Here is an 18,129-nt window from a genome sequence, read left to right on the forward strand (position 1 = left end):
CTGGGAAGGTGAGGAGAGACGGTGGGTTACAGTATGCCATAGGAGCTGGGAGGGTGAGGAGAGAAAGACGGAGGGTTACAGTGTGCCATGGGAGCTCGGAGGGTCAGGAGACAGCGGGTTACAGTGTGCCATAGGAGCTCGGAGGGTGAGGAGAGACGGTGGGTTACAGTGTGCCATAGGAGCTCGGAGGGTGAGGAGAGACGGTGGGTTACAGTGTGCCATAGGAGCTGGGAAGGTGAGGAGAGACGGTGGGTTGCAGTGTGCCATAGGAGCTGGGAGGGTGAGGAGAGAAAGACGGCGGGTTACAGTGTGCCATGGGAGCTGGGAGGGTCAGGAGACAGCGTGTTACAGTGTGCCATAGGAGCTGGGAGGGTGAGGAGAGACGGCGGGTTACAGTGTGCCATAGGAGCTGGGAAGGTGAGGAGAGACGGTGGGTTACAGTGTGCCATAGGAGCTGGGAAGGTGAGGAGAGACGGTGGGTTACAGTGTGCCATAGGAGCTGGGAAGGTGAGGAGAGACGGTGGGTCACAGTGTGCCATAGGAGCTGGGAAGGTGAGGAGAGACGGTGGGTTACAGTGTGCCATAGGAGCTGGGAAGGTGAGGAGAGACGGTGGGTTACAGTATGCCATAGGAGCTGGGAGGGTGAGGAGAGAAAGACGGAGGGTTACAGTGTGCCATGGGAGCTGGGAGGGTCAGGAGACAGCGGGTTACAGTGTGCCATAGGAGCTCGGAGGGTGAGGAGAGATGGTGGGTTACAGTGTGCCATAGGAGCTCGGAGGGTGAGGAGAGACGGTGGGTTACAGTGTGCCATAGGAGCTGGGAAGGTGAGGAGAGACGGTGGGTTGCAGTGTGCCATAGGAGCTGGGAGGGTGAGGAGAGAAAGACGGCGGGTTACAGTGTGCCATGGGAGCTGGGAAGGTGAGGAGAGACGGTGGGTTACAGTGTGCCATAGGAGCTCGGAGGGTGAGGAGAGACGGTGGGTTACAGTGTGCCATAGGAGCTGGGAAGGTGAGGAGAGACGGTGGGTTGCAGTGTGCCATAGGAGCTGGGAGGGTGAGGAGAGAAAGACGGCGGGTTACAGTGTGCCATGGGAGCTGGGAAGGTGAGGAGAGACGGTGGGTTACAGTGTGCCATAGGAGCTCGGAGGGTGAGGAGAGACGGTGGGTTACAGTATGCCATAGGAGCTGGGAGGGTGAGGAGAGAAAGACGGCGGGTTACAGTGTGCCATGGGAGCTGGGAAGGTGAGGAGAGACGGTGGGTTACAGTATGCCATAGGAGCTGGGAGGGTGAGGAGAGAAAGACGGCGGGTTACAGTGTGCCATAAGAGCTGGGAGGGTCAGGAGACAGCGGGTTACAGTATGCCATAGGAGCTGGGAGGGTGAGGAGAGAAAGACGGCGGGTTACAGTGTGCCATGGGAGCTGGGAAGGTGAGGAGAGACGGTGGGTTACAGTATGCCATAGGAGCTGGGAGGGTGAGGAGAGAAAGACGGCGGGTTACAGTGTGCCATAAGAGCTGGGAGGGTCAGGAGACAGCGGGTTACAGTATGCCATAGGAGCTGGGAGGGTGAGGAGAGAAAGACGGCGGGTTACAGTGTGCCATGGGAGCTGGGAAGGTGAGGAGAGACGGTGGGTTACAGTGTGCCATAGGAGCTCGGAGGGTGAGGAGAGACGGTGGGTTACAGTATGCCATAGGAGCTGGGAGGGTGAGGAGAGAAAGACGGCGGGTTACAGTGTGCCATGGGAGCTGGGAAGGTGAGGAGAGACGGTGGGTTACAGTATGCCATAGGAGCTGGGAGGGTGAGGAGAGAAAGACGGCGGGTTACAGTGTGCCATAAGAGCTGGGAGGGTCAGGAGACAGCGGGTTACAGTATGCCATAGGAGCTGGGAGGGTGAGGAGAGAAAGACGGCGGGTTACAGTGTGCCATGGGAGCTGGGAAGGTGAGGAGAGACGGTGGGTTACAGTGTGCAGTGGGAGCTGGGAGGGTCAGGAGACAGTGGGTTACAGTGTGCCATAGGAGCTGGGAGGGTGAGAAGAGATGGCGGGTTACAGCGTGCCATAGGAGCTGGGAGGGTGAGGAGAGAAAGACAGCGGGTTACAGTGTGCCATAGGAGCTCGGAGGGTGAGGAGAGAAGGCGGGTTACAGTGTGCCATGGGAGCTGGGAGGGTGAGGAGAGACGGTGGATTACAGTGTGCCATAAGAGTTGGGAGGGTGAGGAGAGAAAGGCAGCGTATTACAGTGTGCCATGGGAGCTGGGAGGGTCAGGAGACGGTGGTTTACAGTGTGCCATAGGAGCTGGGAAGGTGAGGAGAGACGGCGGGTTAGTGTGCCATAGGAGCTGGGAGCGTGAGTAGAGAAAGACGGCGGGTTACAGTGTGCCACAGGAGCTCGGAGGGTGAGGAGAGAAAGACGGCGGGTTACAGTGTGCCATGGGAGCTGGGAGGGTCAGGAGACGGTGGGTTACAGTGTGCCATAGGAGCTGGGAGGGTGAGAAGAGTCGGCGGGTTACAGCGTGCCATAGGAGCTGGGAGGGTGATGAGAGACGGTGGGTTACAGTGTGCCATAGGAGCTGGGAGGGTGAGGAGAGAAAGACGGCGGGTTACAGTGTGCTATAGGAGCTGAGAGGGTGAGGAGAGACGGTGGGTTACAGTGTGCCATAGGAACTGGGAGGGTGAGGAGACAAAGACGGCGTGCTACAGTGTGACATATGAGCTGGGAGGGTGAGGAGAGATGGTGGGTTAGAGTGTGCCATAGGAGCTGGGAGGGTGAGGAGAAACGGCGGGTTAGAGTGTGCCATAGGAGCTGGGAGGGTGAGGAGAGAAAGACGGCGGGTTACAGTGTGCCATGGGAGCTGGGAGGGTCAGGAGATGGCGGGTTACAGTGTGCCATAGGAGCTCGGAGGGTGAGGAGAAACGGTGGGTTACAGTGTGCCATAGGAGCTCGGAGGGTGAGGAGAGACGGTGGGTTACAGTGTGCCGTGGGAGCTGGGAGGGTCAGGAGACAGTGGGTTACAGTGTGCAATAGGAGCTGGGAGGGTGAGAAGAGACGGCGGGTTACAGCGTGCCATAGGAGCTGGCAGGGTGAGAAGAGAAAGACGGCGGGTTACAGTGTGCCATAGGGGCTGGGTGAGGAGAGATGGTGGGTTACAGTGTGCCATAGGAGCTGGGAAGGTGAGGAGAGACGGTGGGTTACAGTGTGCCATAGGAGCTGGGAGGGTGAGGAGAGAAAGACGGCGGGTTACAGTGTGCCATAAGAGCTGGGAGGGTCAGGAGACAGCGGGTTACAGTGTGCCATAGGAGCTCAGAGGGTGAGGAGAGAAAGCGGGTTACAGTGTGCCATGGGAGCTGGGAAGGTCAGGAGACAGTCGGTCACAGTGTGCCATAGGAGCTGGAAGGGTGAGAAGAGACGGCGGGTTACAGCGTGCCATAGGAGCTGGGAGGGTGAGGAGAGAAAGACGGCGGGTTACAGCATGCCATAGGAGCTGGGAGGGTGAGGAGAGAAAGACGGCGGGTTACAGTGTGCCATAGGAGCTGGGAAGGTGAGGAGAGACGGTGGGTTACAGTATGCCATAGGAGCTGGGAGGGTGAGGAGAGAAAGACGGCGGGTTACAGTGTGCCATGGGAGCTGGGAGGGTCAGGAGACAGTGGGTTACAGTGTGCCATAGGAACTCGGAGGGTGAGGAGAGACGGTGGGTTACAGTGTGCCATGGGAGCTGGGAGGGTCAGGAGACGGTGGGTTACAGTGTGCCATAGGAGCTGGGAGGGTGAGGAGAGACGGCGGGTTAGAGTGTGCCATAGGAGCTGGGAGGGTGAGAAGAGATGGTGGGTTACAGTGTGCCATAGGAGCTGGGAAGGTGAGGAGAGACGGTGGGTTACAGTGTGCAATAGGAGCTGGGAGGGTGAGAAGAGACGGCGGGTTACAGCGTGCCATAGGAGCTGGGAGGGTGAGGAGAGAAAGACGGCGGGTTACAGCGTGAAATAGGAGCTGGGAGGGTGAGGAAAGACGTCGGGTTACAGTGTGCCATAGGAGCTCGGAGGGTGAGGAGAGAAGGCGGGTTACAGCGTGCCATGGGAGCTGGGAGGGTCAGGAGACAGTCGGTCACAGTGTGCCATAGGAGCTGGAAGGGTGAGAAGAGACGGCGGGTTATAGCGTGCCATAGGAGCTGGGAGGGTGAGGAGAGAAAGACAGCGGGTTACAGTGTGCCATAGGAGCTGGGAAGGTGAGGAGAGACGGTGGGTTACAGTGTGCCATAGGAGCTGGGAAGGTGAGGAGAGACGGTGGGTTACAGTATGCCATAGAAGCTGGGAGGGTGAGGAGAGAAAGACGGCGGGTTACAGTGTGCAATGGGAGCTGGGAGGGTCAGGAGACAGCGGGTTACAGTGTGACATAGGAGCTCGGAGGGTGAGGAGAGACAGTGGGTTACAGTGTGCCATAGGAGCTCGGAGGGTGAGGAGAGATGGTGGGTTACAGTGTGCCATGGGAGCTGGGAGGGTCAGGAGACGGTGGGTTACAGTGTGCCATAAGAGCTGGGAGGGTGAGGAGAGACGGTGGGTTAGAGTGTGCCATAAGAGCTGGGAGGGTGAGGAGAGATGGTGGGTTACAGTGTGCCATAGGAGCTGGGAAGGTGAGGAGAGACGGTGGGTTACAGTGTGCCATAGGAGCTGGGAGGGTGAGGAGAGACGGCGGGTTACAGTATGCCATAGGAGCTGGGAGGGTGAGGAGAGAAAGACGGCGGGTTACAGTGTGCCATGGGAGCTGGGAGGGTCAGGAGACAGCGGGTTACAGTGTGACATAGGAGCTCGGAGGGTGAGGAGAGACAGTGGGTTACAGTGTGCCATAGGAGCTGGGAGGGTGAGGAGAGACGGTGGGTTACAGTGTGCCATGGGAGCTGGGAGGGTCAGCAGACGGTGGGTTACAGTGTGCCATAGGAGCTGGGAGGGTGAGGAGAGACGGCGGGTTAGAGTGTGCCATAGGAGCTGGGAGGGTGAGGAGAGATGGTGGGTTACAGTGTGCCATAGGAGCTGGGAGGGTGAGGAGAGACGGTGGGTTACAGTGTGCCATAGGAGCTGGGAAGGTGAGGAGAGACGGTGGGTTACAGTGTGCCATAGGAGCTGGGAGGGTGAGGAGAGAAAGACGGCGGGTTACAGTGTGCCATGGGAGCTGGGAAGGTGAGGAGAGACGGTGGGTTACAGTGTGCCATAGGAGCTTGGAGGGTGAGGAGAGACGGTGGGTTACAGTGTGCCATAGGAACTGGGAGGGTGAGGAGACAAAGACGGCGTGCTACAGTGTGACATATGAGCTGGGAGGGTGAGGTGAGATGGTGGGTTAGAGTGTGCCATAGGAGCTGGGAGGGTGAGGAGAGACGGCGGGTTAGAGTGTGCCATAGGAGCTGGGAGGGTGAGGAGAGAAAGACGGCGGGTTACAGTGTGCCATGGGAGCTGGGAGGGTCAGGAGATGGCGGGTTACAGTGTGCCATAGGAGCTCGGAGGGTGAGGAGAGACGGTGGGTTACAGTGTGCCATAGGAGCTCGGAGGGTGAGGAGAGACGGTGGGTTACAGTGTGCCGTGGGAGCTGGGAGGGTCAGGAGACAGTGGGTTACAGTGTGCAATAGGAGCTGGGAGGGTGAGAAGAGACGGCGGGTTACAGCGTGCCATAGGAGCTGGGAGGGTGAGGAGAGAAAGACGGCGGGTTACAGTGTGCCATAGGAGCTGGGTGAGGAGAGATGGTGGGTTACAGTGTGCCATAGGAGCTGGGAAGGTGAGGAGAGACGGTGGGTTACAGTGTGCCATAGGAGCTGGGAGGGTGAGGAGAGAAAGACGGTGGGTTACAGTGTGCCATAAGGGCTGGGAGGGTCAGGAGACAGCGGGGTACAGTATGCCATAGGAGCTCGGAGGGTGAGGAGAGACGGTGGGTTACAGTGTGCCATAGGAGCTCGGAGGGTGAGGAGAGACGGTGGGTTACAGTGTGCAGTGGGAGCTGGGAGGGTCAGGAGACAGTGGGTTACAGTGTGCCATAGGAGCTGGGAGGGTGAGAAGAGACGGCGGGTTACAGCGTGCCATAGGAGCTGGGAGGGTGAGGAGAGAAAGACAGCGGGTTACAGTGTGCTATAGGAGCTCGGAGGGTGAGGAGAGAAGGCGGGTTACAGTGTGCCATGGGAGCTGGGAAGGTCAGGAGACAGTCGGTCACAGTGTGCCATAGGAGCTGGAAGGGTGAGAAGAGACGGCGGGTTACAGCGTGCCATAGGAGCTGGGAGGGTGAGGAGAGAAAGACGGCGGGTTACAGCGTGCCATAGGAGCTGGGAGGGTGAGGAGAGAAAGACAGCGGGTTACAGTGTGCCATAGGAGCTGGGAAGGTGAGGAGAGACGGTGGGTTACAGTATGCCATAGGAGCTGGGAGGGTGAGGAGAGAAAGACGGCGGGTTAGTGTGCCATGGGAGCTGGGAGGGTCAGGAGACAGTGGGTTACAGTGTGCCAAAGGAGCTCGGAGGGTGAGGAGAGACGGTGGGTTACAGTGTGCCATGGGAGCTGGGAGGGTCAGGAGACAGTGGGTTACAGTGTGCCATAGGAGCTGGGAGGGTGAGGAGAGACGGCGGGTTAGAGTGTGCCATAGGAGCTGGGAGGGTGAGAAGAGATGGTGGGTTACAGTGTGCCATAGGAGCTGGGAAGGTGAGGAGAGACGGTGGGTTACAGTGTGCCATAGGAGCTGGGAGGGTGAGGAGAGACGGCGGGTTACAGTGTGCCATAGGAGCTGGGAGGGTGAGGAGAGAAAGACGGCGGGTTACAGTGTGCCATAGGAGCTGGGTGAGGAGAGACGGTGGGTTACAGTGTGCCATAGGAGCTGGGAAGGTGAGGAGTGACGGTGGGTTACAGTATGCCAAAGGAGCTGGGAGGGTGAGGAGAGAAAGACGGCGGGTTACAGTGTGCCATGGGAGCTGGGAGGGTCAGGAGAGAGCGGGTTACAGTGTGACATAGGAGCTCGGAGGGTGAGGAGAGACGGTGGGTTACAGTGTGCCATAGGAGCTCGGAGGGTGAGGAGAGACGGTGGGTTACAGTGTACGATGGGAGCTGAGAGGGTCAGGAGACGGTGGGTTACAGTGTGCCATAGGAGCTGGGAGGGTGAGGAGAGACGGCGGGTTAGAGTGTGCCATAGAAGCTGGGAGGGTGAGGAGAGACGGCGGGTTACAGTGTGCCATAGGAGCTGGGAGGGTGAGGAGAGATGGTGGGTTACAGTGTGCCATAGGAGCTGGGAAGGTGAGGAGAGACGGTGGGTTACAGTGTGCCATAGGAGCTGGGAAGGTGAGGAGAGACGGTGGGTTACAGTGTGCTACAGGGCTCGGATTGTTAAAGCTGGTTAACTTACAGGACGAAAAAGCAATAACCTTTTACACTAAAGTTCGAGCCGCTGCGGCCGCTGAATATAATCCTTAACCTACGTACTTTTTACCCACTTAGCGTCCGTAGGCCCGCACCGTGTACGCACTTTGCGCACTCACGCCGCAATGGACGTACTAAGTACACACGTCGACACGCTGTAAGCACAATGCAGCTACACATGTGGCTGAAATACACTTTAGAACCCCTAGCCGGATAGGAACACGACACCAGTTGTATTTAAAAATGTTATTTACTTAAAGGGGGTTACAACGATAATACAAACACAATAAGAGAAAAGGCTACAATCAATGATACATACGTTTGTTTCGCAGGCGCCACACGGTCCTGGTCCTCAGGATAGATTACCTTCAGAGAATGTCAATGACCGGCCAGGCAGCGTGGCTTTGATACATTTGTCCAAATCATGATTCAATAGAAACTGTAATCTCTTCACCCATAGGTCAAAGGGCTGGTCATTTACAGTACTGGAGGGGTCATAGGTCGGTTTGAATAGGTGGGCGATGCCTGGTCCAGGTGCACTTGCAGATGGTCTCCACTGGGTTCCCGCCGAATATGAAGAGTACAGTAAATACAGTTAATATTAATATTCTGTCCCTGCGCATATCTATGAGTAGGAGCGTGCTATCTTCTGCAAACTGCTACCGGAATATTGCTCTTAAAATACTGTACAGCTGGATACCAAACACCACCTCTAACCTAATTCTGTCCCCTCATATCCTGTAAAGGTGAATCCCTTTGTTGTTGTACCTTATGAGCAAGTGTAACTCGCTGGTGTGGTGAATGTGGGCTATGTGTAAATCGTGCACTATGTGGATTAAATATGAAATGTGTCTTTGTGGCTTTTCCATGCAAATACATATGTTACCGTAATTACTCATATCACGTGCTAATACGCAGTACCGCGTGAGCGATTTTACGCAACTTGTGGGCATGTGCACATACGGCTGAACAAGTACACGCACGGAGGCCATCTGTGTGATGTTTGTACGTGATGCGTGTGACAATAATATTTTCGACTTCGACAGGAGGGTGAGGTGAGACGGCGGATTACAGTGTTCCATGGGAGCTGGGAGGGTCAGGAGACGGTGGGTTACAGTGTGCCATAGGAGCTGGGAGGGTGAGAAGAGACGACGGGTTACAGCATGCCATAGGAGCTGGGAGGGTGAGGAGAGAAAGACGGCGGGTTACAGTGTGCCATAGGAGCTGGGTGAGGAGAGACGGTGGGTTACAGTGTGCCATAGGAGCTGGGAAGGTGAGGAGAGACGGTGGGTTACAGTGTGCCATAGGAGCTGGGAAGGTGAGGAGAGACGGTGGGTTACAGTGTGCCATAGGAGCTGGGAAGGTGAGGAGAGACGGTGGGTTACAGTATGCCATAGGAGCTGGGAGGGTGAGGAGAGAAAGACGGCGGGTTACAGTGTGCCATGGGAGCTGGGAGGGTCAGGAGACAGCGGGTTACAGTGTGCCATAGGAGCTCGGAGGGTGAGGAGAGACGGTGGGTTACAGTGTGCCATAGGAGCTCAGAGGGTGAGGAGAGACGGTGGGTTACAGTGTGCCATAGGAGCTGGGAAGGTGAGGAGAGACGGTGGGTTACAGTGTGCCATAGGAGCTGGGAAGGTGAGGAGAGACGGTGGGTTACAGTGTGCCATAGGAGCTGGGAAGGTGAGGAGAGACGGTGGGTTACAGTGTGCCATAGGAGCTGGGAAGGTGAGGAGAGACGGTGGGTTACAGTGTGCCATAGGAGCTGGGAGGGTGAGGAGAGAAAGACGGCGGGTTACAGTGTGCCATGGGAGCTGGGAGGGTCAGGAGACAGCGGGTTACAGTGTGCCATAGGAGCTCGGAGGGTGAGGAGAGACGGTGGGTTACAGTGTGCCATAGGAGCTCGGAGGGTGAGGAGAGACGGTGGGTTACAGTGTGCAGTGGGAGCTGGGAGGGTCAGGAGACAGTGGGTTACAGTGTGCCATAGGAGCTGGGAGGGTGAGAAGAGACGGCGGGTTACAGCGTGCCATAGGAGCTGGGAGGGTGAGGAGAAAAAGACAGCGGGTTACAGTGTGCCATAGGAGCTCGGAGGGTGAGGAGAGAAGGCGGGTTACAGTGTGCCATGGGAGCTGGGAGGGTCAGGAGACAGTCGGTCACAGGTGCCATAGGAGCTGGAAGGGTGAGAAGAGACGGCGGGTTACAGCGTGCCATAGGAGCTGGGAGGGTGAGGAGAGAAAGACGGCGGGTTACAGTGTGCCATAGGAGCTGGGTGTGGAGAGACGGTGGGTTACAGTGTGCCATAGGAGCTGGGAAGGTGAGGAGAGACGGTGGGTTACAGTGTGCCATAGGAGCTGGGAGGGTGAGGAGAGAAAGACGGCGGGTTACAGTGTGCCATGGGAGCTGGGAGGTTCAGGAGACGGCGGGTTACAGTGTGCCATAGGAGCTCGGAGGGTGAGGAGAGACGGTGGGTTACAGTGTGCAGTGGGAGCTGGGAGGGTCAGGAGAGAAAGACGGCGGGTTACAGTGTTCCAATGGGAGCTGGGAAGGTGAGGAGAGACGGTGGGTTACAGTTTGCCATAGAAGCTGGGAGGGTGAGGAGAGAAAGACGGCGGGTTACAGTGTGCCATAGGAGCTGGGAGGGTGAGGAGAGACGGCGGGTTAGAGTGTGCCATAATAGCTGGGAGGGTGAGGAGAGATGGTGGGTTACAGTGTGCCATAGGAGCTGGGAAGGTGAGGAGAGACGGTGGGTTACAGTGTGCCATAGGAGCTGGGAAGGTGAGGAGAGACGGCGGGTTACAGTGTGCCATAGGAGCTGGGAAGGTGAGGAGAGACGGTGGGTTACAGTATGCCATAGGAGCTGGGAGGGTGAGGAGAGAAAGATGGCGGGTTACAGTGTGCCATGGGAGCTGGGAGGGTCAGGAGACGGCGGGTTACAGTGTGCCATAGGAGCTCGGAGGGTGAGGAGAGACGGTGGGTTACAGTGTGCAGTGGGAGCTGGGAGGGTCAGGAGAGAAAGACGGCGGGTTACAGTGTTCCAATGGGAGCTGGGAAGGTGAGGAGAGACGGTGGGTTACAGTTTGCCATAGAAGCTGGGAGGGTGAGGAGAGAAAGACGGCGGGTTACAGTGTGCCATAGGAGCTGGGAGGGTGAGGAGAGACGGCGGGTTAGAGTGTGCCATAAGAGCTGGGAGGGTGAGGAGAGATGGTGGGTTACAGTGTGCCATAGGAGCTGGGAAGGTGAGGAGAGACGGTGGGTTACAGTGTGCCATAGGAGCTGGGAAGGTGAGGAGAGACGGCGGGTTACAGTGTGCCATAGGAGCTGGGAAGGTGAGGAGAGACGGTGGGTTACAGTATGCCATAGGAGCTGGGAGGGTGAGGAGAGAAAGACGGCGGGTTACAGTGTGCCATGGGAGCTGGGAGGTTCAGGAGACGGCGGGTTACAGTGTGCCATAGGAGCTCGGAGGGTGAGGAGAGACGGTGGGTTACAGTGTGCAGTGGGAGCTGGGAGGGTCAGGAGAGAAAGACGGCGGGTTACAGTGTTCCAATGGGAGCTGGGAAGGTGAGGAGAGACGGTGGGTTACAGTTTGCCATAGAAGCTGGGAGGGTGAGGAGAGAAAGACGGCGGGTTACAGTGTGACATAGGAGCTCGGAGGGTGAGGAGAGACGGTGGGTTACAGTGTGCCATGGGAGCTGGGAGGGTCAGGAGACGGTGGGTTACAGTGTGCCATAGGAGCTGGGAAGGTGAGGAGAGACGGTGGGTTACAGTGTGCCATAGGAGCTGGGAGGATGAGGAGAGACGGCGGGTTACAGTGTGCCATAGGAGCTGGGAGGGTGAGGAGAGAAAGACGGCGGGTAACAGTGTGCCATAGGAGCTGGGTGAGGAGAGACGGTGGGTTACAGTGTGCCATAGGAGCTGGGAAGGTGAGGAGTGACGGTGGGTTACAGTATGCCATAGGAGCTGGGAGGGTGAGGAGAGAAAGACGGCGGGTTACAGTGTGCCATGGGAGCTGGGAGGGTCAGGAGAGAGCGGGTTACAGTGTAACATAGGAGCTCGGAGGGTGAGGAGAGACGGTGGGTTACAGTGTGCCATAGGAGCTCGGAGGGTGAGGAGAGACGGTGGGTTACAGTGTGCCATGGGAGCTGGGAGGGTTAGGAGACGGTGGGTTACAGTGTGCCATAGGAGCTGGGAGGGTGAGGAGAGACGGCGGGTTAGAGTGTGCCATAGGAGCTGGGAGGGTGAGGAGAGATGGTGGGTTACAGTGTGCCATAGGAGCTGGGAAGGTGAGGAGAGACGGCGGGTTACAGTGTGCCATAGGAGCTGGGAGGGTGAGGAGAGATGGTGGGTTACAGTGTGCCATAGGAGCTGGGAAGGTGAGGAGAGACGGTGGGTTACAGTGTGCCATAGGAGCTGGGAAGGTGAGGAGAGACGGTGGGTTACAGTGTGCTACAGGGCTCGGATTGTTAAAGCTGGTTAACTTACAGGACGAAAAAGCAATAACCTTTTACACTAAAGTTCGAGCCGCTGCGGCCGCTGAATATAATCCTTAACCTACGTACTTTTTAACCACTTAGCGTCCATAGGCCCGCACCGTGTACGCACTTTGCGCACTCACGCCGCAATGGACGTACTAAGTACACACGTCGACACGCTGTAAGCACAATGCAGCTACACATGTGGCTGAAATACACTTTAGAACCCCTAGCAGGATAGGAACACGACACCAGTTGTATTTAAAAATGTTATTTACTCAAAGGGGGTTACAACGATAATACAAACACAATAAGAGAAAAGGCTACAATCAATGATACATACGTTTGTTTCGCCAGCGCCACCCGGTCCTGGTCCTCAGGATAGATTACCTTCAGAGAATGTCAATGACCGGCCATTTGTCCAAATCATGATTCAATAGAAACTGTAATCTCTTCACCCATAGGTCAAAGGGCTGGTCATTTACTGTACTGGAGGGGTCATAGGTCGGTTTGAATAGGTGGGCGACGCCTGGTCCAGGTGCACTTGCAGATGGTCTCCACTGGGTTCCCGCCGAATATGAAGAGTACAGTAAATACAGTTAATATTAATATTCTGTCCCTGCGCATATCTATGAGTAGGAGCGTGCTATCTTCTGCAAACTGCTACCGGAATATTGCTCTTAAAATACTGTACAGCTGGATACCAAACACCACCTCTAACCTAATTCTGTCCCCTCATATCCTGTAAAGGTGAATCCCTTTGTTGTTGTACCTTATGAGCAAGTGTAACTCGCTGGTGTGGTGAATGTGGGCTATGTGTAAATCGTGCACTATGTGGATTAAATATGAAATGTGTCTTTGTGGCTTTTCCATGCAAATACATATGTTACCGTAATTACTCATATCACGCGCTAATACGCACTACCGCGTGAGCAATTTTACGCAACTTGTGGGCATGTGCACATACGGCAGAACAAGTACACGCACGGAGGCCATCTGTGTGATGTTTGTACATGATGCGTGTGACAATAATATTTTCGACTTCGACAGGAGGGTGAGGTGAGACGGCGGATTACAGTGTTCCATGGGAGCTGGGAGGGTCAGGAGACGGTGGGTTACAGTGTGCCATAGGAGCTGGGAGGGTGAGAAGAGACGACGGGTTACAGCGTGCCATAGGAGCTGGGAGGGTGAGGAGAGACGGCGGGTTACAGCGTGCCATATGAGCTGGGAGGGTGAGGAGAGAAAGACGGCGGGTTACAGTGTGCCATAGGAGCTGGGTGAGGAGAGACGGTGGGTTACAGTGTGCCATAGGAGCTGGGAAGGTGAGGAGAGACGGTGGGTTACAGTGTGCCATAGGAGCTAGGAGGGTGAGGAGAGAAAGACGGCGGGTTACAGTGTGCCATGGGAGCTGGGAGGGTCAGGAGACAGCGGGTTACAGTATGCCATAGGAGCTGGGAGGGTGAGGAGAGACGGCGGGTTACAGTGTGCCATAGGAGCTGGGAAGGTGAGGAGAGACGGTGGGTTACAGTGTGCCATAGGAGCTGGGAAGGTGAGGAGAGACGGTGGGTTACAGTGTGCCATAGGAGCTGGGAAGGTGAGGAGAGACGGTGGGTTACAGTGTGCCATAGGAGCTGGGAAGGTGAGGAGAGACGGTGGGTTACAGTGTGCCATAGGAGCTGGGAAGGTGAGGAGAGACGGTGGGTTACAGTATGCCATAGGAGCTGGGAGGGTGAGGAGAGAAAGACGGCGGGTTACAGTGTGCCATGGGAGCTGGGAGGGTCAGGAGACAGCGGGTTACAGTGTGCCATAGGAGCTCGGAGGGTGAGGAGAGACGGTGGGTTACAGTGTGCCATAGGAGCTGGGAAGGTGAGGAGAGACGGTGGGTTACAGTGTGCCATAGGAGCTGGGAAGGTGAGGAGAGACGGTGGGTTACAGTATGCCATAGGAGCTGGGAAGGTGAGGAGAGACGGTGGGTTACAGTGTGCCATAGGAGCTGGGAAGGTGAGGAGAGACGGTGTGTTACAGTGTGCCATAGGAGCTGGGAAGGTGAGGAGAGACGGTGGGTTACAGTGTGCCATAGGAGCTGGGAGGGTGAGGAGAGAAAGACGGCGGGTTACAGTGTGCCATGGGAGCTGGGAGGGTCAGGAGACAGCGGGTTACAGTGTGCCATAGGAGCTCGGAGGGTGAGGAGAGACGGTGGGTTACAGTGTGCCATAGGAGCTCGGAGGGTGAGGAGAGACGGTGGGTTACAGTGTGCAGTGGGAGCTGGGAGGGTCAGGAGACAGTGGGTTACAGTGTGCCATAGGAGCTGGGAGGGTGAGAAGAGACGGCGGGTTACAGCGTGCCATAGGAGCTGGGAGGGTGAGGAAAAAAAGACACCGGGTTACAGTGTGCCATAGGAGCTCGGAGGGTGAGGAGAGAAGGCGGGTTACAGTGTGCCATGGGAGCTGGGAGGGTCAGGAGACAGTCGGTCACAGGTGCCATAGGAGCTGGAAGGGTGAGAAGAGACGGCGGGTTACAGCGTGCCATAGGAGCTGGGAAGGTGAGGAGAGACGGTGGGTTACAGTGTGCCATAGGAGCTGGGAAGGTGAGGAGAGACGGTGGGTTACAGTGTGCCATAGGAGCTGGGAGGGTGAGGAGAGAAAGACGGCGGGTTACAGTGTGCTATGGGAGCTGGGAGGGTCAGGAGACAGCGGGTTACAGTGTGCCATAGGAGCTCGGAGGGTGAGGAGAGACGGTGGGTTACAGTGTGCCATAGGAGCTCGGAGGGTGAGGAGAGACGGTGGGTTACAGTGTGCAGTGGGAGCTGGGAGGGTCAGGAGACAGTGGGTTACAGTGTGCCATAGGAGCTGGGAGGGTGAGAAGAGACGGCGGGTTACAGCGTGCCATAGGAGCTGGGAGGGTGAGGAAAAAAAGACACCGGGTTACAGTGTGCCATAGGAGCTCGGAGGGTGAGGAGAGAAGGCGGGTTACAGTGTGCCATGGGAGCTGGGAGGGTCAGGAGACAGTCGGTCACAGGTGCCATAGGAGCTGGAAGGGTGAGAAGAGACGGCGGGTTGCAGCGTGCCATAGGAGCTGGGAGGGTGAGGAGAGAAAGACGGCGGGTTACAGTGTGCCATAAGAGCTGGGTGTGGAGAGACGGTGGGTTACAGTGTGCCATAGGAGCTGGGAAGGTGAGGAGAGACGGTGGGTTACAGTGTGCCATAGGAGCTGGGAGGGTGAGGAGAGAAAGACGGCGGGTTACAGTGTGCCATGGGAGCTGGGAGGGTCAGGAGACGGCGGGTTACAGTGTGCCATAGGAGCTCGGAGGGTGAGGAGAGACGGTGGGTTACAGTATGCCATAGGAGCTGGGAGGGTGAGGAGAGAAAGACGGCGGGTTACAGTGTTCCAATGGGAGCTGGGAAGGTGAGGAGAGACGGTGGGTTACAGTATGCCATAGGAGCTGGGAGGGTGAGGAGAGAAAGACGGCGGGTTACAGTGTGCCATGGGAGCTGGGAGGGTCAGGAGACAGCGGGTTACAGTGTGCCATAGGAGCTGGGAGGGTGAGGAGAGACGGTGGGTTACAGTGTGCCATAGGAGCTGGGAGGGTGAGGAGAGAAAGACAGCGGGTTACAGTGTGCCATGGGAGCTGGGAGGGTGAGGAGAGAAAGACAGCGGGTTACAGTGTGCCATAGGAGCTCGGAGGGTAAGGAGAGAAGGCGGGTTACAGTGTGCCATGGGAGCTGGGAGGGTCAGGAGACAGTCGGTCACAGTGTGCCATAGGAGCTGGAAGGGTGAGAAGAGACGGCGGGTTACAGCGTGCCATAGGAGCTGGGAGGGTGAGGAGAGAAAGACGGCGGGTTACAGTGTGCCATAGGAGCTGGGTGTGGAGAGACGGTGGGTTACAGTGTGCCATAGGAGCTGGGAAGGTGAGGAGAGACAGTGGGTTACAGTGTGCCATAGGAGCTGGGAGGGTGAGGAGAGAAAGACGACGGGTTACAGTGTGCCATGGGAGCTGGGAGGGTCAGGAGACGGCGGGTTACAGTGTGCCATAGGAGCTCGGTTCCGGTATGAATGGTCGACCATGTTATGGTCGACAGTCATTAGGTCGACCACTATTGGTCGACATTGACATGGTCGACATGGACACATGGTCGACACATGAATGGTCGACTTATGAAAAGGTCGACATGATTTTTTACTTTTTTTGGTGTCGTTTTTTGCGTAAAGTGACTGGGAACCCCAATTAGTGCACCGCTTCGCTCGCCATGCTTCGGGCATGGTGCTACCGCTTCGCTCGGTACACTTTACCGTTCCAATCGTAGTCCATGTGGATCGTAAAGTATGGAAAAGTTCCCCAAAAGAAAAAAAAGTTAAAAAACTCACGTCGACCTTTTCATGTGTCGACCATGTCAATGTCGACTAATAGTGGTCGACCTAATGACTGTCGACCATAACATGGTCGACCATGTGAACGGATACCTAGGAGCTCGGAGGGTGAGGAGAGACGGCGGGTTACAGTTTGCCAAAGGAGCTGGGAGTAAGGGGAGAGACGGCTGGCTGGGTGAGGGGAGAGGCCTGGCAGTGGCTGGGTGACCGGGCCCGGAGTGGAGTAACAGGACTGTCACCGCCCGGAGGAGGAGAAGGGGAAGAGGAGGCGGCGGCGTGCTGCCTGTAGTGCACACCCGGAACCGGAAAGGGTGAGGGATAGGAGGGTCTGTGAGAGCAGCGACAGGAGTAGCCTGTAAGGAGGAGAACGTAGGAGGGAGCCGGCACCGGCGGGGAGTCCAGGCCGCAGCCATATACCCGAACTAACGGTAAACGCGAAACCTCACCCCATACCCACAGCGATATTCTCACCATAGGGCGAGAGAGTGCCTGTGACCCGCCGGGCACTGTGTGTGTGTATGCGTGTGACACGGCGCACAGTGTATGTGTGTGTGTGAGGGACGACACCTGATCTCCGCCTCATATAATGGCCCCGTGTAGTGTTAGTGGGGCCCTCAGTGATCCGCAGCACGTGTATTATCAGGAGAGTGTTACACACACCCCTGTTATACCGATATCACATCGGATAACCAGGAATAATCCGCTTCCCCTCACACAGTCAGTGGGCAGTATATCACCCTGTACCTGGCTATGACAGTAATGCTGCTCTTACACTCTGCTGTGTGAGGGTCTTGGTGGCTGCAATTTTGGAAATAGTTATTACATGTGCACGTGAACATCTGTATTTTATGGGTGTACTTATATTGCTTGTATACCCCTCTTTGCAGATTTCAGGAGATCACAAGTAATTGAGTGAAAATGCGGATTTGTGCATTTGTGTCCTGCCATGTTGTGAGCTGTGTACTGGAGCTTAGATCTGAACACTGTGGTACCTGTCTGTTCGGGAGGCAGTCAAGTTGCCGGCTGGGTCAGGATGTCTATGCCGAAATCCCAACACCCGGTGAAATACCGGAGGTTGGTTTCCCCACTGGATGTTGGTAGTCCACGCCACCACCTGAGGGGGAATATAACCCTGTCCGGTCCGAAGCATGGCGTGCGCAGCAAGCCTGCGAGGGGATTTGCTGTGCTTGCCGCCGGTATTCTGGCTGTCGGGATCCCAGCATCAGTATCCTGACAGCCGGGATATGATACTGAATTTGTCTGTTCCGGGGTGAATTAGCTCAGTGGCATTAAGGAGTCCATTCAGTTAGATGTGAGTTTGCAAAAGTGAACTTGGCATTGGGTGCGGAAAACGGACGATTTTCACACTTTTTTTCTTATGTTTCACCAATGTTGTTTTTTTTTTTTACAGGCTAAACAGTTAGGATCGCCCGTAAAAAAAAAACAAAAAAAAAAAAACAAACAAAAACCAGCTTTCCTCTTGATAACACACATGTTCAGTGAAACCTTTGTGCTTTCAGTAGAAACAGCCTTGTATTCGCACGAAAATGGGGCTGTTTCTGGGGATTTGGTTTTGCCTGCCTGAGGCAGTTGAAACAAAATCCCTGACAACCACGGCTCGCGCAGGCTTATTTGGGCAAATAGTATAGTCCCCGGCGAGTCCTTTAGCTGTGGTAAAGGGCCGTATTCACGGCCCAATTTGGGGAGAGATGTGTGCTGAGCGTGCGCGGGGGGGGGGCTCATTTCACCCAGCGGGTGAAATGAGTGACCTGCTAGATTGAGCCTGCATGCAGGCCAATCTAGCACCAGCGATAGCGATGCACGGGGCCGCGCATTGCTATAGCTGAGGGGGTAAACACGGAGTGGTCATGCTTAAAACTAAGCAATCTAGTCAGATTGCTTAGATTTAAAGCAGCGATCGCT

At 56.3% G+C, this 18,129-nt stretch overlaps 1 protein-coding gene and 1 long non-coding RNA gene across 3 annotated transcripts in view; one reads left to right on the forward strand and one right to left on the reverse strand.

The window, feature by feature from the left end:
* Positions 1 to 7,697: 7,697 nt before the first annotated feature.
* LOC134909119 (uncharacterized) lies at positions 7,698 to 16,723 on the reverse strand. The gene is made up of 3 exons (XR_010175853.1): positions 16,678 to 16,723; positions 12,182 to 12,398; positions 7,698 to 7,928 (listed from the first exon to the last, which is right to left on the reverse strand). It is a non-coding gene; the product is annotated as an uncharacterized LOC134909119 (long non-coding RNA).
* The window catches only part of PAK2 (p21 (RAC1) activated kinase 2), a 220,684-nt gene continuing 218,938 nt past the window's right edge, over positions 16,384 to 18,129 (forward strand). Inside the window, exon 1 of one of the 2 annotated variants that reach the window (XM_063915569.1) lies at positions 16,384 to 16,517. The gene's annotated coding sequence lies outside the window, so the exon portion shown is untranslated. The other variant, XM_063915568.1, reaches the window with a different exon arrangement.

The sequence above is a fragment of the Pseudophryne corroboree genome, chromosome 4 (assembly GCF_028390025.1).
Source record: "Pseudophryne corroboree isolate aPseCor3 chromosome 4, aPseCor3.hap2, whole genome shotgun sequence".
NCBI classification, from domain to species: Eukaryota; Metazoa; Chordata; class Amphibia; order Anura; family Myobatrachidae; genus Pseudophryne; species Pseudophryne corroboree.